Raw genomic sequence first — 27,943 nt, forward strand, 5'->3', positions numbered from 1 at the left:
CCGCGACAGGAAACGCCCCAAAGCGCAGCGTGGACACATCACATTTTTTCATTGAAAACAGTGCCTACCTGTAGTTTTTGGCCTGTAGCTCAGCCAGCACCTAGGGAAACCTACCAAACCTGTGCATTTCTGAAAACTAGAGACCTAGGGGAATCCAAGATGGGGTGACTTGAGGGGCTCTGACCAGGTTCTGTTACCCAGAATCCTTTCCAAACCTCAAATATTGGCTAAAAAAACGCATTTTTCACACATTTCGGTGACAGAAAGTTCTGGAATCTGAGTGGAGCCACAAATTTCCTTCCACCCAGCGTTCCCCCAAGTCTCCCGATAAAAATGATACCTCAGTTGTGTGGGTGGGCCAGGTGCCTCCAACAGAATAAGGCCCAAAACTTGTAGAGATACAGGGGATAGTACTGCGAGTTTATAAGGACATATTCTTTTATACATCTTTAGACTGACTCTGCTTTGGGGACCCACATACGTGAGGTGTCATTTTATTTGGGAGACTGAGGGGAACACTGGGGAGTAGGAATTTTGTGCTGGAGTGGTGATCGTACGAAGAAAAGTCAGGAAAATATGCTTTTTTTAAGCACATTTTGAGGTTTACAGAGGAGTCTGGGTAAGAAAATGTTGGGGGATCCACGCAAGCCACTCCTCCCTAGACTCCTTGGGGTGTCTAGTTTTAAAAAATGTCTGGGTTTGGTAGGTTTCCCTAGATGAAGGCCGCACACAGGACCAAAAACATAGGTGCCCTCTCCCCCCCCAAACACAGGTAGTTTTGTAATATATCGTTTTGATGTGCCCACATACGTCCGTGATGTGCCAAACACTAAAATTTTGAAAAGAAACACACTTAGGTTATGTGAAAAAGACCCCTCACCCACCAACCAAGTTGGTGGCATGCTTCATCATTGGGGTCCCACCTGAGGCACCTAGCGTGTCATAGGTGTGCTGCGACGCCTGATTACAGCGGAGCAGGTTTGGTCATTTTTACCACACATACTGGTTGGATTTGGCACGAGGGTGAGTGATGGTTCAGTGGATCAAATTTTACTAACAAGAGCTTTCACAAAAATGAAAAGCACTGTTAGTAACTGAAAGGCAAAAAACTGAACCAATGACTCACAGCTCGTGAGCTGTAAAGCCGCGACAAGGCACCAACCGCTTTACAGTCCATTCACACAACTTTCATACGTGACACACACAAGGCCATTCACACCGCCAGCCACGGGCCCAGCACATTACAACACTCACATCGACAGACAGCGCCACTCAAGGGCCCATCACTTACATACGCCCACATGCCTGATACAACAATCACACCAGCTGATGGGAGTGTGTGGACTGGTGTTTGGCTTGCAGTGTGTTGCAGTAGCCAACATCAAGTCAATATGTACAGTCTCAGCCAAGCCCCACTCCACACACAATGGCATCATATTTTTTTTTTTTTTAACAGAGGAACCCCTAACTAAGTAGAAAGAATTACAAAACAACAAACACAAAAGCTCTAACTAACAACATGACAGAAATGCTAACCATGAAACTAAACACATGAAAATACAAAACAGACATGAGTTTACACTCATGGTTGTTCCCAGAAATTCTTCTGGGTGTGGTAATTCTTAAAACAAGCACCGACACACAGCCCAGGCTTTGAAGGACAATCTGGGCAGTACATTCGAGTCTCCCTCCGGATACCTCTTCGAAAACACACTCTACATTTCTTAGCTGGAAAGTCTTTTTTGGGTGTGGGAGGAATGTGCTCAGCAAAGTGGCGATCTTTCAATCTAGCCACATCCTCCACCACTGCTTCTCTAGGAACTCTGGCCTGTTCCACCACAATAAGGCTCTCTATCACTGACTCCTGAAATTTCACAAATGTCATCTTTGAGTCTGGAGACCTATCCCTAAACACAATAAAAGCATTGAAGGTTGCTAAGTGGAAGAGGTGAAGTGCTAACTTCTTATACCAAACATAAGACTTACGAATAGCAGTATAAGGTTCCAACCTCTGGTCAACTCTATCTACACCTCCCATGTGCTTATTATAATCTAAAATGCACACAGGTTTGCGCACTTCAGCTACCTGGCCCCAAACAGTCACAGGGGAAGTATTCTCATCATGGATGGTACTTAGCATGTAGACATCCCTCTTGTCTGAAAATTTCAAAGCTAGCAGCTCCTCGTTCCGCAAGGCACAGCACTGTCCCCTCTCAAGTTTTTTACAGACAAGCTCCCTTGGATAGCCTTTCCGGTTAGAACGGATTGTGCCACAAGCAACTGTGTCCACTCTAAACAATTCCTTGAACAACTGCACACCAGTGTAGAAGTTATCTACATACAAATGGTGACCTTTGTTGAACAGTCGTCTACCAAGATCCCACACTATTTTCTCAGTAACTCCAAAAGTGGGAGGACAACCAGGGGGGTCAATATTGGAATCCCTACCAGTGTACACACGGAAACTATACACATATCCTGTCCTACTTTCAGACAGCATATACAATTTAATTCCATATCGTGCCCTTTTGCTAGGAATGTACTGCCTAAAAACCAAACGACCCTTGAAGAGGACCAAAGACTCGTCCACACTTATCTCTTTGCCTGGAACATAGACCTCCGAAAACCGATCTACAAAATGATCAAGGACAGGCCTAATCTTAAAAAGACGGTCAGAATCTGGGTGATCTCGTGGCAAGGCTAATGCATTGTCAACAAAATGCAGCATCCTAAGAAGAAGCAAATACCGATTACGACTCATGGTAGCTGGAAATATAGCTGTTGCCATCAAGGGACTAGTAGACCAATAAGAAGCCAGTGACGGCTTCCTTATCAACCCCATCAAAAAAGTCAAACCCAAAAACTTTTTTAGCTCCTCCAAATTTGTGGGAATCCACTGGGCAGCTCTAGAGTGTGGCCTAAGTCTAGCAGCGTTGTCCCTCAAATGCTGCTCCGCATACAAATTAGTCTGCTCAACAATCTCTTCCAAAAACACATCATCCATGAATAACTCAAAGAAATTGATAGGCATAAAGTTCTCTGTATTGGCGTTACACCCCGGGAGACCAGTAAAGGCAGGCAACTCTGGCTGCTCCATGTTTGGGGCAACCCAGACATCAGGTCTTCTAACGGGAAACCTTTCAGCCCCAGGTTGCTGCACTATTGGCACATCAATGTCCTCCTCTAAAACAGAACCTTCATCTGCACTGAGTGTGGCTTCATCATCAGAAGATTCCCCTCCAACAGAAACATCACTGCCAGAATCTCTGACTTCCTCCTCTGCCTCAGATGCAGAGTCCGTCTCATAGTCATGATCAGACTGTGACTCAAAAAGCATACCAACCACCTGCTGAGCGGTCATCCTGCGGCTAGCCATGATCTCTCCTGCTAAAATTAACTGGACAAATTCACCACCAACAACCAGCACTGTGTAAGACAAGTAACAAAGTGTAGCTTTGTTAGTAAGAGTTACAAACTCAAAAACTATACCGCTCACTTGCCTGAAAAAGCTTGATTCACCAGCAACTACACAGCAATCACCAATGATATCCCACTAAAAAGAAAGAAAGAAAGGCAAATTAGAAATAAGACACAACAAATATCATTGTGCACAAACCTAAGGACAATTTCACACACAATCCTGCATTTAGTACACCCCCTACAAACATGTCATTCATGCATGGCAACAATACTCCTTTGGAGTAAATTGTTTTTACTTACCTAAAACATGCAACTGTGCAAACTGCAGGTCAACCACCGCCAAAACCGCAAGGAGCCACAGCAAATAAAGCAAAAGCTTTGAACTAGAACAAAAAGGAGGAATTTTTTTTTTATCACAAATGCAAAGACTTCTTCAGTTGACAAACACCCCACCATCAAACATTTTAGAAATTGGTGCCTAAGTGGATTCTGTCATAGGGGCAGATGGGCCTACTAAAAAAATAGGCCTGTCTGCCCCAAGGAAGCCAGAAAATACCTTTAGTACTGTGTCCCCATGGAGAGCGACCCTTGCCAAAGGGGACAGCCCTCAAACAAAAAAAAACAAAAAAAACACACACAACACTATCCCTGGTGCCTAAGTGGCTTCTGCCCCCTTGGGGGCAGGTGGGCCTAAGAAAATAGGCCCATCTGCCCCCAGGGGGTGTAGAAATGGCCAACAGGTCAATGCCCCCCTTGGGGGGGCGCCCCGTGACCAAGGGGACGCCCCCCCACAAAAATAAACACATTAAAAAAAATCCCTGGCGTTCTAGTGGTTTCTGCCCCCCTTGGGGGCAGATCAGCCTAAAAATAATAGGCTGATCTGTCTCCAAGGGGTGCAGAAATGGCCTGGGTACATGTGCCCCCAAAGTGGGGGGCGACCCTTGCCCAAGCCCCCCCCCATCCACTAACACACACACACACACACACTATCCCTGGTGTCTACGTGGCTTCTGCCCCCCTTGGGGGCAGGTGGGTCTAGAAAAATAGGCCCATCTGCCCCCAGGGGGGGCAGAAATGGCCAACAGGTCAATGCCCCCCTTGTGGGGGCGCCCCGTGCCCAAGGGGACGCCCCCCCACAAAAATAAACACATAAAAAAACATCCCTGGCGTTCTAGTGGTTTCTGCCCCCCTTGGGGGCAGATCAGCCTAAAAATAATAGGCTGATCTGTCTCCAAGGGGTGCAGAAATGGCCTGGGTACATGTGCCCCCAAAGTGGGGGGCGACCCTTGCCCAAGCCCCCCCCCATCCACTAACACACACACACACACACACTATCCCTGGTGTCTACGTGGCTTCTGCCCCCCTTGGGGGCAGGTGGGTCTAGAAAAATAGGCCCATCTGCCCCCAGGGGGGGCAGAAATGGCCAACAGGTCAATGCCCCCCTTGGGGGGGCGCCCCGTGCCCGAGGGGACGCCCCCCCCACAAAAATAAACACATAAAAAAAAATCCCTGGCGTTCTAGTGGTTTCTGCCCCCCTTGGGGGCAGATCAGCCTAAAAATAATAGGCTGATCTGTCTCCAAGGGGTGCAGAAATGGCCTGGGTACATGTGCCCCCAAAGTGGGGGGCGACCCTTGCCCAAGCCCCCCCCCATCCACTAACACACACACACACACACTATCCCTGGTGTCTACGTGGCTTCTGCCCCCCTTGGGGGCAGGTGGGTCTAGAAAAATAGGCCCATCTGCCCCCAGGGGGGGCAGAAATGGCCAACAGGTCAATGCCCCCCTTGGGGGGGCACCCCGTGCCCAAGGGGACGCCCCCCCACAAAAATAAACACATAAAAAAAAACCCTGGCGTTCTAGTGGTTTCTGCCCCCCTTGGGGGCAGATCAGCCTAAAAATAATAGGCTGATCTGTCTCCAAGGGGTGCAGAAATGGCCTGGGTACATGTGCCCCCAAAGTGGGGGGCGACCCTTGCCCAAGCCCCCCCCCCATCCACTAACACACACACACACACACTATCCCTGGTGTCTACGTGGCTTCTGCCCCCCTTGGGGGCAGGTGGGTCTAGAAAAATAGGCCCATCTGCCCCCAGGGGGGGCAGAAATGGCCAACAGGTCAATGCCCCCCTTGGGGGGGCGCCCCGTGCCCAAGGGGACACCCCCCCACAAAAATAAACACATAAAAAAAAATCCCTGGCGTTCTAGTGGTTGCTGCCCCCCTTGGGGGCAGATCAGCCTAAAAATAATAGGCTGATCTGTCTCCAAGGGGTGCAGAAATGGCCTGGGTACATGTGCCCCCAAAGTGGGGGGCGACCCTTGCCCAAGCCCCCCCCATCCACTAACACACACACACACACACACTATCCCTGGTGTCTACGTGGCTTCTGCCCCCCTTGGGGGCAGGTGGGTCTAGAAAAATAGGCCCATCTGCCCCCAGGGGGGGCAGAAATGGCCAACAGGTCAATGCCCCCCTTTGGGGGGCGCCCCGTGCCCAAGGGGACGCCCCCCCACAAAAATAAACACATAAAAAAACATCCCTGGCGTTCTAGTGGTTTCTGCCCCCCTTGGGGCAGATCAACCTAAAAATAATAGGCTGATCTGCCCTCAAGGGGGGCAGAAATGGCCCTAAAAGACATGCCCCCCAAAGGGGAGCGACCCTTGCCCAAGGGGGCGCCCCCCCATCCACTACACACACAATCCCTGGTGCCTAAGTGGCTTCTGCCCCCCTTGGGGGCAGATGGACCTAAAAAAAATAGGCCGATCTGCCCCCAAGGGGGGCAGAAATGGCCAACAGTTCTCTGCCCCCTTGGGGGGGGCGCCCCTTGCCCAGGGGGCACCCCCTCCCAACATACTTGCACAGAAAATATAATTCCCTGGTGATCCAGTGGTTTCTGCCCCCCTTGGGGGCAGATCCGCCTAAAAAGTAGGCCAATCTGCCCCCAAGGGGGGCAGAAATGGCCGTAACTAATTGCCCCCACAAGGGGAGCGACCCTTGCCCAAGGGGCCGCTCCCCGCCAGCAAGAAACACGAGCAAACAACAAAAAAAACAAATCCCTGGTGTCTAGTGGGCATTCCTGCTGCCCGATCGCAATGCGATCGGGCAGCAGGAATGCTCAAAGAGACACCGGGGGAAAGGAAAAGCCTTTCCTTTCCCCCGGTGCCTCTTTAGCCCAAACCCCCCACCATCCGGGAAGAGGAACTCACCTCTTTCCTCGTCGCCGCACAGGAAGCAAATGGCTTCCTGTGCGGCGAAATCCCCATAATGAAGTCAGCGCGCGATCGCGCGCTGACGTCATTATGGGGGGGTGAGGGGGTCGGGGTGGAAGGGGAAGGGCTTCCCCTTCCATCCCTGACTTTGGGGGGGTGGGGGGAAGCACACAGAGGGAGCGAGAGCGCTCCCTCTGGGCTGTGTGCCGAGGACGTAGTGGTTACGTCCTCGGCACAGCAGCACTGTGCCGCGGGACGTAACCACTACGTCCGCGGCACAGAAGGGGTTAAAATGCTTATTTACATTGTGATGCCAACATACCAATGTCACACAGCTGTAGTCCATGGGTAAACAAAGCAGATGTCACACACTGGGGGCCACATTTCTGAAATCGCAAAGGAAAGTGACAACTCAGTTACCATACACTGGGTGAAAACGACAGACAGGAGAGAGGTAGTAGTGGTTAAGTACATGTAGTAGGCAGCTATGTATTCTTACCTGTCTGTCATTGGAAATACTGCTGTATAACTGTGTTCCTGTTGTCTATGTCGTCCTCTTCTGCTTCCTCCTCTTCACTCTCCACAGGCTCCACAGCTGCTACAACACCACCATCTGGACCATCCTTCTGCAGAAAAGGCACCTGGCGATGCAAAGCCAGGTTGTGAAGCATGCAGCAGGCCATGATGATCTGGCACACCTTCTTTGGTGAGTAGAATAGGGATCCACCTGTCATATGGAGGCAGCGGAACCTGGCCTTCAGGAGACCGAAGGTCCGCTCGATCACCCTCCTAGTTCGCCCATGGGCCTCATTGTAGCGTTCCTCTGCCCTTGTCCTGGGATTCCTCACTGGGGTCAGTAGCCATGACAGGTTGGGGTATCCAGAGTCCCCAATTAGCCACACACGGTGCCTCTGGAGTTGCTCCATCACGTAGGGGATGCTGCTATTCCGCATGATGTACGCGTCATGCACTGAGCCAGGGAACTTGGCATTAACATGGGAGATGTACTGGTCTGCCAAGCACACCATCTGGACATTCATCGAATGATAACTCCTCCGGTTTCTATACACCTGTTCACTCCTGTGGGGGAAGAACAAAGCCACATGGGTCCCATCAATGGCACCTATGATGTTGGGGATATGTCCAAGGGCATAGAAATCACCCTTCACTGTAGGCAAATCCCCCACCTCAGGGAAAACGATGTAGCTCCGCATGTGTTTCAGCAGGGCAGACCACACACTGGACAACACCTTGGAAAACATAGCCTGGGACATCCCTGATGATATGGCCACTGTTGTTTGAAAGGACCCACTTGCTAGGAAATGGAACACTGACAGCACCTGCACTTGAGGGGGGATTCCTGTGGGTTGGCGGATAGGTGACATCAGGTCTGGCTCCAGCTGGGCACACAGTTCCAGGATTGTGGCACGGTCAAGCCTGTAGGTCAGCGTGGCATGTCTCTCTTCCATTGTCGACAGGTCCACCAGAGGTCTGTACACCGGAGGATGCCGCCATCTCCTCACATGTCCCAGCGGACGGGGCCTATGAAGGACAACAGCGAGCACAGAGTCAAACATCCCAGAGGTACGTAACCACAGCTTGCACAGAACACGATTCTTAATCCATAGAATGGCTTGTATGAGTGTTGAGGCAAGGCCTAGGTATGTGTGACGCAGTTAAAATATTAGGGCACGTGGGCCCCTGAAATGGCGGCTGCCTGACCTGTGAAGTGTGGCAATGGGATGTGAGGTAACTGCGCTGGCGTTGTATACCGTGGCGGTAGGCGGTCGAAGACCGCAGCACAATGCTGCATTGGTTAACATTGAACCCTATGGGTCCCAGGAGCCAATGACGATGTGCGCCGGCGGTCGCGGTACGCACCGCCGCGGACGTGACCGCCATTTTCTATCTGCTTAATCACTCGATACCTGATCTTCAACAGAAGAGGACCTACACTGCAAGTGCTGCTGTGTCCTCGGTCTGGAAGAGACAATGGCTCAAGCGACTGGGGAAAGGGCCCCCGCCTTCACCACTGAGGAATTGGAGAAACTAGTGGATGGGGTCCTCCCCTAGTACGCGCAACTCTACGGTCCTCCAGACAAACAGGTAAATACACTGGGAGCATGCTGTATGGGCTATGCCTGTGTGGAGTGGGGTGGATGAAAGTTGGGGGGGGGAGATGGGGGAGATTGAGGCGTGCATGAAACGACGGTGATTGCATGTGTCACATGGCAAGGGTAGGGATGGGGGCCACTCACATTGACTGTGCAGAAGGTAATGACTTCTCTTCTCCCTCCGTACTTTTCATATAGGTCAGTGCCAAACAGAAGGTAGATATTTGGCGTGCCATCGCAAAGGACGTCCGGAACCTGGGGGTCCACCGCAGACGGGGCACCCACTGCCGGAAGAGATGGGAGGACGTCCGCCGCTGGAGCAGGAAGACGGCGGAGGCTCAGCTGGGGATGGCCTCCCAACGTGGGAGGGGTGCCAGTCGGACTTTGACCCCCCTGATGTCCCGGATCCTGGCGGTGACCTACCCCGAATTGGATGGGCGCGTGAGGGCATCACAGCAGACACAAGGGGGTGAGTACACTCTCATTCTGCTGACTTTGCGCGCAGTGGAGGTGTCTGGGTGGGGGAGGAGGGCTGTGGGTCTCCCTAGGCCAGGGCGAATTCTGTAGGCTAGGCCCCTCTGTAAGGCATGGCCCTGTCCCCCCGCCCCCCACCTCTGTAGGGTGCCAAGTACAGGAGATCATGGCCCTGTGTCATCTCTGTGTGCGGATGTCGTCCATAGGCTTGTAGGCCATGTCCCAGGGTTTGAGTAGTAAACCCCAAGTGCGCGGCGTAGTGCAGGGGGCTTCTGTGTCTGTCCTGTCCGCCAACGGTGTCGCCAATGCATGCACTCAACATGTCTTTATTTTGTTCCCCCCCCCTTTTTTGTGGTCTTCCTGTTCATGTGTGCATTAGCATCATCAGGCAGAGGAGAAGTGGCACCGGAGCACGAGGGAGCTGCATCCCACATGGCCATCGAGGGCCACACCACGGAGTCTGAGTTCACCAGTGGGACGGAGGGCGAGGGGAGCTCCACAGCGGGGACTCGGGCCGACAACAGTGACACCGACTCGTCCTCTGAAGGGAGCTCCCTTGTGGTGGCGGCAACATCTGTGGCCACCCCAACAACAGGTACAGCCGCCACCCCCCGCACCAGCACCGCCCTCCCAACAGCCCCTCAGCGTTTGTTCCGTGCCCGCACACCCAGGAAGGTGGGCATCTCCTTCGCCCCAGGCACCTCAGGCCCTTCCCCAGTCACCCCTGCTGCCCTCAGTGAGGAGGTCATTGACCTCCTGAGGACGCTCACTGTTGGGCAGTCTACCATTTTGAATGCCATCCAGGGTGTAGAAAGGGAACTGCACCAAAGCAATGCATACCTGGAGGGCATTCATTCTGGTCAGGCAGCCCTTCAGCGATCGTTCCAGACTCTGGCCTCAGCACTGATGGCAGCCATTGTCCCTGTGTCTAGCCTCCCCCCTCCATCTTCCTCCACCCATTCCCTATCACCTGTACCTCTGCCTATCCCAGGGACGCCATCAGACCAGCTTGCACACACCTCAACACCCAAGGGGGGCTCAGCCAGACATAAGCACCACACATCCCACAGGCAGTCACTCAAGCATCATACCCATGCAGACATAGCAACAGCCACTGCCTCCACTGTGTCCCCCTCCTCCACGTCTCCCTCCTCCCTCCCTGTCACCTCTACATTCACACCTGCATGCACACCATCTTCAGCCACTACGTCCCTCAGCAGCACAGACTCCGGAACACCCCGCACACGTGCAGTCACCACCCCCACTGCCATTTACACATCCCCTGTGTCCTCTCCCAGTGTGTCTGTGACGCCCCCTCCCAACATAAACAAACGCAGGCAGCCACCCACCCAACAGCCATCCACCTCACGACAGCCTCCAGCCGAAGCATCAGCACCCAAAACCACAAAACTTACACCTCCTACAACCACTACCTCTTCCTCCACTCCCATAACCACTACACCTACCCATCCCACTGCTCCCAAAAAGTTCTTCCTGTCAAAACTCAACCTCTTCCCACCAACTCCCCCACCCCGCCCATGTAATATGACTCGATTGAGCACCTCAGCCCCCACAAAACCGGGCCCTGCCATCAAGGTCTGCTAGGGACAGTGGAGTGCCCCACCCACCAGGGCAGCCAGTTTGGTCCGGAGCCAAGGCACGGCCAGCCCACCCCCGGAGAAACACCCGAAGATAGGCAGTGGCCGGCGGGAGAGGCAGATGACATCAGGCACCAAAACCCCGACCAGGCCTCCGCCAGGGAGTGTGGAGACAGCTGCCACACCGGGCAAGGTGGGGAAGGGCCACAGGCGAACTGGGAAGGCTGGGAAGGGCAGCACGGCCGACACCACCGCCATCAGCCCAGCTGCCCAGGAGTGGCCCACCAGCCCCATCCCATGTGGGCAGGACCCCACCAACAGGCCCGGCCCACCTGCCCAGGAGGACACCGCCCGCCACAAGTCAGGTGGGAAATGACCACCCCGCCATGGCCGGGGCCGCTGACCTGCCCACTTCCATCTCAAGCACCGCTGAACTGGGCCCTTCATCTAAAGCACTGCTGAACCGGGCACCGCCGTCTCAAGCACCGCTGAACTGGGCTCTCCATCTCAAGCACCGCTGAACCGGGCACCGCCGTCTCATGCACCGCTGAACCGGGCACCGCCGTCTCATGCACCGCCAGGGTTGGAATGACCACCATAGTTTTGTTCGGCTTCATTCAACATCCAAGACATGTAAACTACAGGATGAAGTTGACCAGTGTCCTTATTTCGTTGTGACAAGACTGCTCTTATTGCCACATCTGAAGCATCAGCTTCCACTATGAAGGGTCGATCCGCATCAGGATGAGTCAAGACTTGGGCAGTGGAGAAAGCTTCTTTCAAAGTTGAAAAGGCTTGGTCAGCTTCTGGGGACCATATAAATTTCTCCTTCTTTCTTAATAACTTAGTGATTGGAGACACTGTCTGGGAGAAATGATTTATGAACCTCCGGTAAAAATTTGCAAACCCCAGGATACATTGTACATCACGAACAGTCTTTGGGGTGGGTCAATCGGATACAGCCTTCACTTTCTTTTCTGACATCACCATACCTTGAGGGGTAAGGATAACCCCCAAAACCTCAACTGTGGTAACATGAAAGTCACACTTGGTTAGTTTGCAATATAAATGGTGCTTTCAAAGGGCTGCAAGGATTTTCTTGACATGTTGGACATGTTCATCTTCATTGTCTGAGTAGATCAAAATTTCATTGATGTAGACTATGGCAAATATTTCAAGGTACTCTCTAAGAACGTCATTCAAGAAAAATTGAAATGCTGCTGGAGCATTACACAGACCAAAAGGCATGACGGTGTATTCAAAAGGCCATATCTTGTCTTGAACGCTGTTTTCCATTCGTCACCCTCTCTCATTCTGAGCAAATGATAAGCACCTCGGAGATCAAGGTTAGTGTAGATTTTTGCTTTCTTTACTTGCTCCAGTAAGACCGGAATCAGGGGAAATGGGTATTTATTCTTGATGGTGACTTTGTTCAGCCCTCTACAGTCGATGCAAGTTCGAAGTTCTCCATTCACCTTCGGAACAAAAAACAAAGGAGAAGCTGCAGGAGACTTAGAAGGGCGAATGAAACCATTCTCCAAGAATTGATCTAGATATTTTCGTAAATGTTAATTTTCATGTTCTGACAGGCCATATACACAACAATTGGGAAGTATAGCACCTGGGACTAGATCAATTTGACAGTCATAAGATCTATGAGGAGGTAGGCTCTCTGCTTCTTTTTCATCAAATACATCCTCGTAAGATGAATACTGTCTGAGCAGTTGAATTTCTTTCTCTGTGGCAGTAGCTATGTAAGAGTTGCAAACTTTTGATACTGGAATCTTTTGGAGACATTGTTCTTTACATAGCGCAGATGAGAACACAACCTTTCGTTCTGCCCAATTAATTTCTGGATTGTGATGAGTTAACCATGGTAAGCCAAGGATTATTCCATATTGGGGAGCATGGATCACGTCAAGGATAAGTTTCTCTTTATGTTTCTTTCTTTGATTCTTATCCTCACAAATCACCAACAAGGGGACAGTCTGAAGAGTTACTGGGCCTCCAGTCAAGAGTTTTCCATCAACTGCCTAGATGATTCCTGGGGTCTTCTTTTCAATACATGGGATCCCCCATGCACAAACCAATTGGGCATCAACAAAGTTCCCGGTAGCCCCTGAATCGACTGGAGCCTTCTTGAAATAGGTATTTTTCTTAACCTGAACTCTTATTTCCAGTTTGAGATGTCAAGATTGTGAAGGGTCCACAGTGACACCCAAGAGCAACCCTTCTCTGCATCTTGGGTGCTTTAGTTTTTCCAACTCGACTTGTGCATTGACTGCAACCTTCTGAACTGGACCTTGTTTGCTTTTTGGTTTGATTGGACAATCTTTGGCAAAATGACCCTTATGTCCACAATAGAGACATTGTCCATTCTCTCTACGTAGATCTTTTTCATCTTTGGTCAACGGTCTCCTGATGGTTCCAATTTCCATCGGTTCCGGTGTTCTTTCTTTCGAAGTTCTTGAGTCGCTATTATCGTGAACACGCCAGAAATATTTTTCAGTCTTTTTGAGTGTTCCTTTTCGTTCTGATAAACGATGATCAAGCCTCAAGACAAGGTTTATCAATTCTTGACAGTCTGTAGGTTGCGGGTCGAATTGAGCTAGGATATCTTTCAACTCCTCTTTGAGTCCCTTATAGAACAAGGCCGCTTGTTTTTCTTCAGGCCAGGATGTCTCAGAGACCAGCCGATTAAAGTTGGCTAAATATGACACTAAGGGGGTCATTCCGACCCTGGCGGCCAGCGGGATGTTGGCGGTAACACCGCCAACAGGCTGGCGGTGTTCCGCCAACAATTCTGACCGTGGCGGAAAAGCCACGGTCATACCGCCGGCCCCTCCACTTTCCCGCCAGGCTTCTGCCTGGCGGGCATAATCCCCAGGGCAGCGGTGCAAGCACCGCTGCCCTGGGGATTATGAGTCCCCGACCGCCAGCCTGTCCGTGGCGGTAAACACCGCCATTGAAAGGCTGGCGGTAAAGGGACTGGGGGTGCCCCTGGGGGCCCCTGCACTGCCAATGCACTTGGCATGGGCAGTGCAGGGGCCCCCAGGCATAGCCCCATCACGCATTTCACTGCCCCAATTTTGGGCAGTGAAATGCGTGACGGGTGCTACTGCACCCGCTGCACATCAACATTGCCGCCGGCTCTATTACGAGCCGGCGGCAATGTTGATGTGCCATTTCCGCTGGGCCAGCGGAAATGTCAGAATAGGGAGGCATGAATACCGCCGGCAATGGTGGTATTCTGTCTCCCCCGGCCTCGGCGGTCTGGAGAAAAGACCGCTGAGGTCGGAATGACCACCTAAGTCCTGATTCCCTTGGCGTAAATCTGATAATTCACGATCTGCTGACAGTGTTACAGTTCTATGATCAAAAACCCACTCAAACTCTCGAACAAAATTTCTCCAGTTGTACAACAGAGGACTATATTTACGCACAAGAGGAATAGCCCAGATAGCTGCATCTCCAGTCAGATATGATAACAAGTAAGCTACTTTGGACTGGGCATCAGGGAAGGTCTGTGGTCTGCAGGTAAAGTGTAGTTCCACTTGAACTAGGAAAGATTGCACTTTTAAGGGGTTGCCTGAGAAACGTTCGGGGGGAGCTAAAGGAATGTCTGAAGGGAAATTGAGGGAAATGTTTGTCAGATTACCTCCAGATGTTTGAGAAGAAGGACCTGGCCAAGACACACCTGTGGGATATTGTTCCTTCTTCTCTACCTTATCCTGTAACTGACTCACTCTCTCAGCTAGGCTAGATGCCAAAGCTTTTGATGATACCACCTCGGCTTGGAGCTGAGTGATAGCCTTGACTAGCTCGTCCAGTGTGGCCATGTTGAGAACATACACAAACCAGGAGGAAAATAATTTGTGGGCTCACTATTCTGTCAGAGTCACCAGATCCTCGGGGTCTGTGCACGTTCCCAACACTTCCACCACAAGACAGCTCCAATACTCTTATAAGAATTATCACAGAGTCTAAGAGAGTCCAAGTGGGGAAAAGGGGATTAGGAAGGGAACAGCTGGGAAGGAGACCTGTAGGAAGCAAAAGGTTAAAACACACAGGTGGTCATTCTGACCCTGGCGGTCCATGACCGCCATGGCGGAGGGGGGGCGGAAGCACCGCCAACAGGCTGGCGGTGCTTCCTGGGCGATTCTGACCGCGATTCTGACCGCAGCGGTAAAGTCGCGGTCAGAAAAGGGGAGCCAGCGGTCTCCCGCCGGTTTCCCGCTGGCCCAGGGAATCCACCATGGCGGCGCTGCTTGCAGCACCGCCATGGGGATTCCGAGCGCCTTCCCGCCAGCCTGTTTCTGGCGGGAACGGGTGCCGTGGGGCCCCTGGGGGCCCCTGCACTGCCCATGCCACTGGCATGGGCAGTGCAGGGGCCCCCTAACAGGGCCCCACAAAGATTTTCACTGTCTGCTGTGCAGACAGTGAATATCGCGACAGCAAAGAGCATGTCCCCTCTCACTGCACTAGTGGGTTCTGTAATAGCTCCCTTTTAAACTTACTATTGAAAGCCTTTCTTGTTATCTCACCTTCCCCCCCCCCCCTAGGCTTCTGTGTATGTTGTTTAATGTGCTGTTTTGTTTACACATTGGGCCTTGCTTTTACCAAGGCTTCTTTAAAATACTCCTCCCTAGGCCATGTGTTAATCCAACTCATTTGCATAGTAACTGAAACTCTGCACACCTTTCAAGAACATGTGCAACATGTGAGGACCACACCCAGCTCTTCAAACCACACCCAGCTCTGCACACCTTCCAAGAACATGTGCAGCATGTGAGGACCACACCCAGCCCTTCAAACCAAACCCAGCCCTGTCTATAAAAGGCATCCCCCGAGCCTCACCCAGTGCTTGTGCTCGTCTACCTCCCGCTTACCTGAGAACAAATCCCTCGGCGCTGGCACTCCTGCTCTTACAGACTTTCATGGACTTCAATGGGCGCAGCTTCTGGCTCTTCCTTCTTCCGGTTTCCGGTTCCTCCTTGCTTCAGCCTCTCTCCTATGAGTAACCTGCAAAAGAGAAAGAAGACAAGGTTAGACTGATCAGTATCTCTTGCCAGCAACAAGTAAGTGCAAAACCTTTTATTACCTGAAAGAACTTTGACAACAATTTTTGGATTCCTGTATAGACAATTTGAAACGAAATACCTTCCACGAACATTGTGATTCAAACTCTTTGTTACAAGAATATTTTGCAGAACTTTGTGAAGCAAACATTGTTTTTTCTCATGGAACTTTTAAGAATCGAACAGTGGAAACCATTAACAGCAAGGCAAACAGTCAATCAAGGACTTGCACAAATTACATGCTGTATTTTGATGTAAAAGTACAGTATTTGTTTTATAAAAGATTCTGGAAATATGGGAAAAGTGAGTCTGCTATTGGGAATTTAGTTATATTATGATGAATGTTTGATATTGGTAATTCTGATAACGGTATTTGTTTAATGTTTTAGAAGCTTTACAGTAATAGAAAACACATCCCAGAGCAGTAACACATTCCAAACCTGGAAACTAGAGACCAGGATCCAAGAGGTACTTTTAGAAGAGAATTTCTAATAAATAAAGGGATAGTCAGGAACCCATTTAGGAATAGGTTGCACTTATCTGTTCTTTGTTTATGTTTCATTAGGCACCAGTTTCTACAGAAGTCAGAAAGGGCCGCAGATTTGTGCAGCACTTCAACAGTGGAAACGCAAGAACGGTGTTGTCTCTCTTTTTTATTTTATCCACTTCCCCCCTTCCCTTGAGCTTCTGTTCTTAGTGCACTGTTTTAAAAACTAGTGTGCTGGAACAAGCAGTTTCAGGGTGGGGTCGGATTGTCTTCAACCTCCATCAGAACTGAACAAGAACTCAGGTGAGCTGGGCTTTGACACGGGTGCCACTGCACCCGTCGCACCCCTGCAACTCCGCCGGCTCCATTCCGAGCCGGCTTCATTGTTGAAGGGGCTTTCCCGCTGGGCCGGCCGGCGGTCTTCTGGCGGTCGCCCGCAGGCCCAGCGGGAAAGCCAGAATGGCCGCCGCGGTCTTTCGCCGGGAACCGCTTGGCAGGCGGCGACCGACGACCGCCGCGGTCAGAATGACCGCCACAATATCTAGATTATATCATATGAATCAGTACTAGATTGTAACTCTAAGCATTGTCATTCTGAAATCATAGATAACCTATGAATGGACTTAAACAACTAGGCTTCAAGATTACTGGATACCTGAGAGGAAATCAAGAAATGGTTAAATGCAATGTTCAGATTCAAACATTATCTTTTGCATGAGGATCAAGGAAAGAAAAACATTATTATATATACACTACATCACATCTAGAACTCTAGCATTTTTTTCTCTCAAAACTGTAGGAAACATGAATTGTACACATTGTATACTTTCACAAAGGCTGTAAATACCATAGAATGATTGTGCACCATGAATAACATAAGTTAGACTCGAGAAATAAATTACGCGTTTTGCTGGCTAGAAAACCATCTTGTAAATGCCATGAAGAGGTAGCACATTATGAACACCGTGATATTAAACACAAGAAAAGAATCGCACTTCCTGCCGATTCAAATGTCACCTTGAAAATGCCATAAAAAGTTAGCGCACAATGAATAATATGAATTACACACGAGAATGAAATTGCGCGTCTCGCCGATTTGAATGCCACCATGTAAATGCCAGGGAATGGTAGTGCACAATGAACTGCATGAATTACACACGAGAAATTAATCGCGCGTCTCGCCGATTCGACTGCCACCATGTAAATGGCAGAAAATGGTAGCGCACAATGAACAGCATGAGTTACAGACAAGAAATAAATTGTGCGTTTCGCCGATTCGAATGCCACTATGTAAATGTCAGGAAATGGTAGCGCACAATGAACAACATGAATTGCATACGAGAAATGAATTGCGTGTCTCACCGATTCTAATGCCGCCGTGTAAATGCCAGGAAATGGTAGCGCACCATGAATATCAAGGTTTAAAACACAAGGAATGAATCGCGCGTTTTGCCGATTCGAGTGTCACCATATGAATGCCTGGAAATGGTAACGCACAATGAATATCAAGAATTAAAGCACGAGGAAAGAATTGCGCGTCTTGACGATTCGAATGTCACCATATGAATGCCTGGAAATGGTAACGCACAATGAGTATAAAGGGTTAAAGCACGAGGAAAGAATTGCGCGTCTTGCCGATTCGAATGTCACCATATGAATGCCTGGAAATGGTAACGCACAATGAATATCAAGGGTTAAAGCACGGGGAAAGAATCGTGTGTCTTGCCGATTCAAATGTCACCATATGAATGCCTGGAAACGTTAACGCACAATGAATAACATGAATTAAGCACGAGTAAGGAATCACGCGTCTAGCCGATTTGAATGTCAGCATGTAAATGCCCAATAAACATCAAGCACACTTTCACACGCACAAGAGTCAAAAGATTTTATCATGATAATTAGGCCCAAGAACTCAAACTACTTCGAGAACAGGATCGGGGGCCCAGCCCGACCTCCGTCTTACCGCCCTGATCAAGAATCACCAAGCACAGTGAAAGGGCGAGGTCTGGAAGCTCCAAGTAGGCCTCCGGAACAGGAGCTCAGGAAGTTGCTGCTGCTCTGCACCGGGACCTCTGAATAGTGAGCACGTGGAGCTGGGCTGGCTCCTTTTTATAGAGTTTTAGCCCAGCCTACCAACCACATCTAGGCATGCTGCAGGGAAGCTTCTAGAAGGCCCTGGAAGGGGACCACACCCTGACACAATCTGAAAGCCTGCAGCAGTACATTACATGTGGAAAGTATTTATATGCATGCTGAACATATGCCTTCAGGATGAAACTCTGCAATGCAAAAGGTTAAACAACATGTATAAATTATGTTGGCTTGAAATTGTTAGATTTTTGCATTCTGGTCGCCCGTAGAGCGTGCACTGCCCTGATGTTGACACACAAGGTGTAAATACCACAAGGTACCCACTATAAGCCAGGCCAGCCTCCTACAATGCAGGAATGCTAGGCATTCTTGGGCATATCACTGCTTTGACAAAGGCTCAGGCTAAAAAGCAAAGAGGACAAGGAAACTTGGATCCTAGAACAATGGACCAAGAACTTTCCAAAAGCAGGGGTAGAAAGGGTGAAAAGTTATCCACTATCCCTCCCTCCATTGAAGATTCCCCTTTTGAGGAGGAGGAGACTCTCCCTGTGCAGAACCTATACCAGAGGAGCTTCAGGCTGACTCAGCTGAACTCTTGGGTGCAGGGGACCCTGCCAGGGCAAAGTTAAGTGTGGCTCAGCAAACCTGTCCCACACTTGAGGGTTTAAGACAGCAAGCTGTCAAACAAGAGGCAGGGGATGCCAGTGACACCTATAGGGTGTACTGAAAAATAATCTCCTATACATGTACCGCCGCGGTCAGAATGCCCATGGGAGCACCGCCAGCCTGTTGGCAGTGCTCCCGCGGTCGTTGGCCCTGGCGGTCCATGACTACGGAAACACCCTATACGCAGGAACCACCGCTAAACTCCAGAAACGTCTGCAGCGAATACAAAACGCCTCCGCCCGCCTCGTCCTCGACATACCCCGCAACAGCCACATCTCCGCCCACCTGAGACACCTGCACTGGCTTCCCGTCAACAAAAGGATCACCTTCCGGCTCCTCACCCACGCACACAAAGCCCTCCACAACAAGGGACCCGAATACCTCAACAGTCGCCTCAGTTTCTACACGCCCACCCGTCAACTTCGCTCCGCCAACCTCGCACTTGCCACCGTCCCTCGCATCCGCCGCACCACGGCAGGTGGGCAATCCTTCTCCTACCTGGCGGCCAAGACATGGAACTCCCTCCTCGCCAACCTCAGGACCACCCAGGACCACCCTGCATTCCGGAGGCAGCTCAAAACCTGGCTCTTCGAGCAGCAGTAACCCCCTCCCCCCAGCGCCTTGAGAGCCTCACGGGTGAGTAGCGCGCTTTATAAATGTTTTGATTTGATTTGATTTGATTTGATTTGAACAAGAAGGAATGCCCTGCTGGACCCCTGGCCTGCACCTGGAACCTGCACTCAGAAGGACTGAACCAGCTGCACACTTGGGTTTCACCACAAGAAGGACTTTGCCTGGCTTCAACTGGTTCAAGGAGGGACTCCCTGTTTGCTACAGGTGTAAAATTGCTATCCAGAGTCCCCTGCACCAACTCCTGAAGAAAGCGACCAGCTGACCACTGTCCAGTGGCCAAAAAGGAGTTTGCGCCAGGTGCATTCTGGGAGTTGTAGTCCGCACCCCCCAAGGACCATCTCAGAACTTCTGGACCCTTGGGGTGAGCTGTGGACCCCAAATGAACCTTAAAAGGACATCTGGGAGAAGCCCCAGAAGTTTGGAGAAGTTTGGACAACTTTTGTAAAAAAGCTCCATAGAGGGACCGACCCGCCGCGGCAACTCTAGCCGGCTTGCCTCAACTGCGACCCGGCCTGATTTGCTGGTTCGTCCCGTTAAAGAAAAATCTCAGAAAAAGAGACTAAGTCCGAAGGTAAAAAGTTGACCGGGACCTCCCAGCCAGCGTATCTGAGGAGGGCTTCATGGACGTCAGATCAAGATCCAGGTTTACCCCGGTCGAAGGATTTTCACCTCGAAAAAACGACTAAGTCCGAAGGTAAAAATCTCCACCGAGGATTCCAGCATCGCGCATCCTGAGAAGGGCTCCAGGAAGTCGGATTGGACTGGCAGGTTCGTCCCGCTGAAGAAAACTTCGAAAAAAGACTAAGGCGGTCATTCTGACCCTGGCGGTCAAAGACCGCCAGGGCGGAGGACCGCGGGAGCACCGCCGACAGGCCGGCGGTGCTCCAATGGGGATTCCGACCGCGGCGGTAAAGCCGTGGTCGGACCGGCAACACTGGCGGTCTCCCGCCAGTGTACCGCCGCCCCATTGAATCCTCCAAGGCGGCGCAGCTTGCTGCGCCGCCGAGGGGATTCCGTCCCCCCCTACCGCCATCCAGATGAACCGGATGGCGGTAGGGGGGGTCGCGGGGCCCCTGGGGGCCCCTGCAGTGCCATTGCCACTGGCATGGGCATTGCAGGGGCCCCCGTAAGAGGGCCCCTACAAGTATTTCACTGTCTGCTTGGCAGACAGTGAAATACGCGACGGGTGCCACCGCACCCGTCGCACAGCTTCCACTCCGCCGGCTCGATTCCGAGCCGGCTTCATCGTGGAAGCATCTTTCCCGCTGGGCTGGCGGGCGGCCTGAAGGCGGCCGCCCGCCAGCCCAGCGGGAAAGTCAGAATTACCGCGGCGGTCTTTTGACCGCGCAGCGGTATTCTGGCGGCCCCCGACAGGCCGGCGGCGACCGCCGCCGGTCAAAGTCGGAATGAGGACCTAAGTGTGAAGGTAAACTTTTAACCGAGGGCTCCATCGCAGTCGGCCTTAAACTTTGACTTTATCCCGGTCGAGGTGCAACCAGATGACCCGATTGGCGCTTTTTGTTTCTAGGCGCTAAAAAAATTATAATTCTTAAAAACTTCATATCTCCGGTTCCCCTTATCCGATTTTATTCGTTTTGGTGTCATTGTAAAGATAAAAATATAATCTATTTTTATGAATTGGTTTTGGATTTTTAAACTGTTACCTGTGTATTATTTAATTACTGTTTTGTGATATTTGAATGCTTTACACTCTGTCTCCTAAGTTAAGCCTTGACGCTCGTTGCCAAGCTACCAAGGGTTGAGCTGGGGTTAATTTACTGAGACCTAACTGGACCTTAGTGGAGGTTAGTGGCCTATTGCTAAGTGTAGGTACCTACCTGCCCTAACCAATAACCCATTTTCCAACATTTTTGGTGAGCAGTGGTGGGATCCTGTACTTGTGTTCAGTATCACGTTACAGTTTTAAGTAAAACAAATTAAAAATCCTTTAAATTGTCCTAGTGCAAAAAATGTTTTTAATTTTTAATTTGGATTAATTTCAATTATTGAATTTTTGTGATTTTTCTAAATTCTTGTTTCCAATTTTTGCAAAAAGTTTTTGTTGACACAAAACTAGGGAACCATGGAGCTTGATCTGGCTAGTCTACCCACTCTGACAGTAGTCCACTTTAGGGGGTTGTGTACTGAAAGAGGGTTGCCTGCAACCACTGACCTCAGGAAGCATGTCCTGATCAAATCCCTGAAAGCATGGGCTGAGGCCCAAGAGGTAGACCCAGAGGAAGCTCCAGAGGAGGGAGAAGTAGGGGAGGATGCTAGCTCTAACCACTCAGGGGAGGGAGGGCATCTGAGCCTAAGTGAGGATGAGGAAGACCGGTCCTCATTACCTACAGTCACTAGGGGCAGTCCCAAAGCTAGCTGGGGGAAGGGGGACCTTTCAGGAGGAGAGAACCTGTCCCTCAGAGAAAGAGAGCTGGAGGCCCAGCTAGCATTCATAGCTTTGGAGGCAGAGAAGCTGGCCCTAGAAAAGAAAAAGTGGGCAAAGAGAGAGAAAAGAGATGGTGGCAGTGACAGAGAAGTTGAGGTGTCCCTGGGTGGGGGGTTTTGCCCCAGATTACCCAAAGGGGTGGTTCCTGCTTATGTAGAGGGGGATGACATAGACAAGTGGTTGGAGGCCTTTGAGAGGGCACTCCAAATGAGAAGGATTAGGCCTCAATACTGGGGTTCCCTTTTGTGGGAGTTGGTCCCCAACTCATGGAGGGATAGGCTTCTGACCTTAAGGGGGGAGGAGGCAGATTCATACCCTAGTATGAAGAGGTGCTTAACCAAGAAGTTTGGTCTGACCCAAGAGCAGTATAGAATGAAGTTCAGGGACACCCAGAAGGTCAGTACCCAGTCTTGGGTTGACTTTGTAGGCACCTCACTTAAGGCACTAGAGGGCTGGATTATTGGTAACAAAGTAAATACTTATGAGGGGTTATACAATCTGATCATGAGAGAGCACATCTTGACCAATTGTACCCAAGAAAGGTTACGCCAGCATCTAGTGGACTTTAAGCTGACCAACCCTAGAGAGCTAGGGGAGGCAGCTGATGAGTGGTTGAGAACCAGGGTGGTTGTCAAGTCCCATGGGGGAGACTCCAAGAAGGGAGGGTCAGGTCCCCAAAACCTAAGGAGGGAGGTGGTAAGCCCACCACAGAGACTCCCTCTGTACTCCAGAACCCTAAGAAGGAGGAGAGTAAATCCCACTCCCACTCTGACAAGCAGAGACAGGGAGACCCAGGGATAAAAAAGCTCTTTGACAGTAAGGCGTGCTTTGACTGTCAACAGACAGGTCACTTCAGAGGAGATGCAGCCTGTCCAAAGAAGGTGGTTAGCACTGGGCTGTCCAGTGTAGCCATAGAGGAGGACTCCTCAGATGATGAATTCCTCCTAGCATTGAGCTGGGAGACAGGACCAGATGGTAAGCTGGTGATCCCTGAGGGTGGGAGTAGGCACTTCTACCCCATTCAAGTGAAATGGATCCCTTCCACTGGCCTGAGAGACACCTGTGCCAGTCACACTATAGTGAGTGACCGGTTAGTGACCCCAGACATGTATATCCCAGGAGAGACCAGGAAAGTCAGGATAGCCACAGGGGAGGTCACCTCCAAACCTGTAGCCATAGTGCCCCTAGAGAGGGAGGGTATCCTTGACTGGTTCAGGGTGGTAGTCAGTGCTGACCTCCCCCTAGATTGTATCGTGGGCAATGACCTCCCAGAGGTGAGTCTGGTCCCAGATGGGGCGGTCGCCCAGAGCACCCCCTCAAAACAAAGTCCTGGGGGGTTAGTCCCTACAGTTAGGAGACAGGGGTCCCCAAGAAAAGGAAAGAAGAAAAGGAAGGGTAGGCCACTCTTAAAGAGAGTTCCAGGAAGCCAAAGGCCTTCTGCCCCAGTAGGGGGGGGGGCAGAATTGGCACTGGTGAGGCCTCACCTGACCCCAAGGAAGTCCTGAGTAGTCAGGCAGCTGTCCAGATGCAAGGTGTTGCCCCTGCACTGACAGAAGGGAGAGTGGAAGGAGGGTGTCTGCCACAGGAGGTGGTAGCCCCCCACTCTAAACAACAAGAGGGGTGCCAGGACCCCACAGTTGCCCCTAAAGCAGCTCAGCCACCTGTCAGTGGAGAGCTTAGGGTGTGGTTCTGGGTACTGACAGCTGTCAGTAGCCTCTGCTGGGTGCTAGGCTTCCTGGCAGCACTGTACTTGGCCTGGGAGGCAGATCCCAGGGCCAATAGCAAAGTAGGCCCCCTGACCCTGTTGGTCATGGTGGGGTTGCTCAAGTGTTGGGTGACCTCTTTGGGTAAGCTAGGTGTTGCCCTAGCAAAGTTAGGAGTAGGGGAGGTGGGCAGCTCATTACCCAAGTTGGCAGAGAGAGAGGAGGAAGACCCCCCGAGAGGGAAGTTTCAGTTTGAGAGGGGTCCTTTCACTGTTGGGGTGGGTTCACTACCCAGAGGGAGTGACCATGACAGGAGGATGTAAGGCAGGATAGGCCCTGCAAAGGGACAGCCAGTTTTCTTCACTGTCTTCCTCTCCTAACAAGCCAGGAAGACTCTCCCAGGATTGGGCTGAGTCTCCTGGGCGTGTGAGCTGGGGGGGGTTTGTGTGAGAAAACAGGGCTGATTGCAGAGGCCCCCTAACTTTTTGCCGCCATTTTCCACTTTTTGCTGGTGTTTTCCTGGCTCTGATGGTGCCCTGGGTACTGCTAACCAGTCCCAGGGCCTGTGCTCTGTGTAAAATGGATATGCAAATTAGGCTAATTATAATTGGCTAAGTTAACCTACCTATAAGTCCCTAGTGTATGGTAGGGCATGTAGGTTTAGGGACCACAGCATAGGTAGTGCACCCATAGGTGCACTGCTGAGGTGCCCAGTGTCATTTTAAAGGCAGGCCTGCCTTGCTGGCTGCTTTTAAATTAAAGTTATATGCAAATTCGACTTTGGAATTAAAAGTAGTTCCAAAGTCTTAAACTACCTTATTTTTACATATAAGTCACCCCTAAGGTTTGCCCTATGTGCCCCTAGGGCTGGGTGCCATGTAACTATAAGCAGGGACCTTATAAAAATAGTTTTATAAGCCCTGGTGAGGTAAAAACAGCCAAATTCGTTTTTCCATATTTGTAGTAAATGGCCATCATAGGCTAGAATGGGGAGACTTTATTTTAATTTTTATAGTCTCCTTAAATGATGCATACTAAGAGTTTGGTATCAAATTAATTGTTGTAATAAATCCCACAACTTCCAGTTGTTGTATTTAATATAACTTGTTCAGGTAAAGAGTTTTAAACTTTACTTGAAAAGTTGCCCTGCATTGTTTTTGCTGCTGTGCTCTGATTGGCCAGCCTCTAGCAGCCTAGCCGGGCTGCCTTGATGAGGTGTGAAGTGGCCTGGCTTCACACAAAGGAATGTGCCTGTGGGAGGGAATCTCCCCTCAGCAGATGGTGAGGCAGGAAGGGGGAGGGCTGCCAAACTGGTCTTCAAAGGCAGAGAAGGACATTTGGAGCAACCAGCAACACCCACACATCCTGCAACCCCAGACAACTAGGTGCCCCCCTGATTAGATTAGGAGAGGGTTGTATTTATGATTTTTAGCCACACCAGTGGGTGGGCTCAGCCAGATGTAACTTCCAAAAATCGGATTCAGGTATGATGGATTTTTAGAGAATGTTGCCTCCTGGGATTGATTTTTGCCACACTTCCCAGGAAGTGGTCATCACAGGGGGAAGGACCCTGCACCTGATTGGAGAACCAGGACCCCCCTGCTTTTCACCCAGGAGCAAGGATAAAACTGGCAGACCTGCACCCACACCTCAGTTCCCTACCACATCCAACAAGGAAGAACAACAGAAGAAGAAGGACTGCCCTGCTGGACCCCTGGCCTGCACCTGGAACCTGCACTCAGAAGGACTGCACCAGCTGCACACTTGGGCTTCACCACAAGAAGGACTTTGCCTGGCTTCAACTGGTTCAAGGAGGGACTCCCTGTTTGCTACAGGTGAAAAATTGCTATCCAGAGTCCCCTGCACCAACTCCAGAAGAAAGCGACCAGCTGACCACTGTCCAGTGGCCAAAAAGGAGTTTGCCCCAGGTGCATTCTGGGAGTTGTAGTCCGCACCCCCCCAAGGACCATCTCAGAACTTCTGGACCCTTGTGGTGAGCTGTGGACCCCAAAAGAACCTTAAAAGGACATCTGGGAGAAGCCCCAGAAGTTTGCAGAAGTTTGGACAACTTTTGTAAAAAAGCTCCATATAGGGTCCGACCCGCCACGGCAACTCTAGCCGGCTTGCCTCAACCGCGACCCGGCCTGATTTGCTGGTTCGTCCCGGTAAAGAAAAATCTCAGAAAAAGAGACTAAGTCTGAAGGTAAAAAGTTGACCGGGACCTCCCAGCCAGCGTATCCGAGGAGGGCTCCATGGACGTCGGATCAAGATCCAGGTTTACCCCGGTCGAAGGATTTTCACCTCGAAAAAACAACTAAGTCCGAAGGTAAAAATCTCCACTGAGGATTCCAGCATCGCGTATCCTGAGAAGGGCTCCAGGAGGTCGGATTGGACTGGCAGGTTCGTCCTGCTGAAGAAAATTTTAGAAAAAAAGACTAAGTGTGAAGGTAAACTTTTAACCGAGGCCTCCCGCGGCCTGTAGCCGAGAAGGGGTCCATCGCGGTCGGCCTTAAACTTTGACTTTGTCCCGGTCGAGGTGCAACCAGATGACACGATTGGCTCTTTTTGTTTCTAGGTGCTAAAAAAATAATATTTCTTTAAAAATTCATAGCTCCGGTTCCCCTTATCCAATTTTATTCGTTTTGATGCCATTTTAAAGATAAACATATAATCTATTTTTATAAATTGGTTTTGGATTTTTAAACTGTTTCCTGTGTTTTATTTAATTACAGTTTTGTGATATTTGAATGCTTTACACTCTGTCTCCTAAGTTAAGCCTTGACGCTCGTTGCCAAGCTACCAAGGGTTGAGCTGGGGTTAATTTACTGAGACCTAACTGGACCTTAGTGGAGGTTAGTGGCCTATTGCTAAGTGTAGGTACCTACCTGCCCTTACCAATAACCCATTTTCCAACAGAGGGCACATACTTACCATGTATTTCCCATTTGTGTATACTGGTGTGATTTGTTTGGATACAGATTTGCCTTCACATTCGTTACCAGTGGGCATTGAGTACTAAATCTGAGGTGATGGGCCCAGCCACACTAGGTAGGTTGGTAGCATTGGAACTCACCTCATTTGATAATTGGCAGGGTTTGGTATCTGCATAAAATGAAACATCCTTTGACTCAGGCTCCCTCACTTATACATGCACATGCCTCCTCTGCCACTTTGCTTTTGGTGCCACGTACTCAAGTTCATGCCAGGTAGTCAGGGAACTCAGATCATGCATTGACTCTCATGTGCCTACAACACCTACGGTATGTGTGACCATATCCAATGGACTAACATGAATTTCTGTTATTGAGGGGTATGGGTCAAGCTGTTCTTCACATGGTAAAAGTGTTGGAATTGGTGACATGTACCTACCCAGGTTTGCAATATAGCTGTGCACATCCTCCTCAGTCTCCAACCAGCGCAGAGCCTTGCCCTTTATGTTGGCAGACTAGGTTTTCATGTACCTTGAAAGATCCCTATTTCACATCCTTCAACTGAGACATATGTGGCATGGTGTTCACCTAGGACCACATCACATGTAGGAGGATGTAACCCAAGAGGCTATTCTCTGTCATCCCTTCTTAGCAGCAACACAAGTGTGTCTCTGTCAGACACAGCAGTTCATGTGTATTGGTCAGGCTACCTTCCAGAACACATATCCAATCTGACCTCCTTGCTAAGCAGTGTTTCCCCCATTCAGACACAGTGGCAGTTCAACATACTCAGCCAGCACTGAGATCGCACTGCACAACCTGGGTCCTCTACGCAATCTTTTCATATGGATATGACGGTACACTCTTTTGAATATGCACCCAAGTAATGGCCCCAAATGATGAATGAGGCTTGGAGCAATTATCCCTGCCTCTGGTATCTCCCTATGCGGTATCCTTCAATCTAGACAGTCGGGCCTCATTTGCAAGAACTGAAGCATTGCTGCATTCCGGCATTGATGCGTCAAAATAACTTGCACATTAGTATGGCAGAATCCTACGCCAGGGATGTGTTGTATTTACAACATGCCGCA

Source organism: Pleurodeles waltl, chromosome 2_2, assembly GCF_031143425.1.
Source record: "Pleurodeles waltl isolate 20211129_DDA chromosome 2_2, aPleWal1.hap1.20221129, whole genome shotgun sequence".
Classification (NCBI taxonomy): domain Eukaryota; kingdom Metazoa; phylum Chordata; class Amphibia; order Caudata; family Salamandridae; genus Pleurodeles; species Pleurodeles waltl.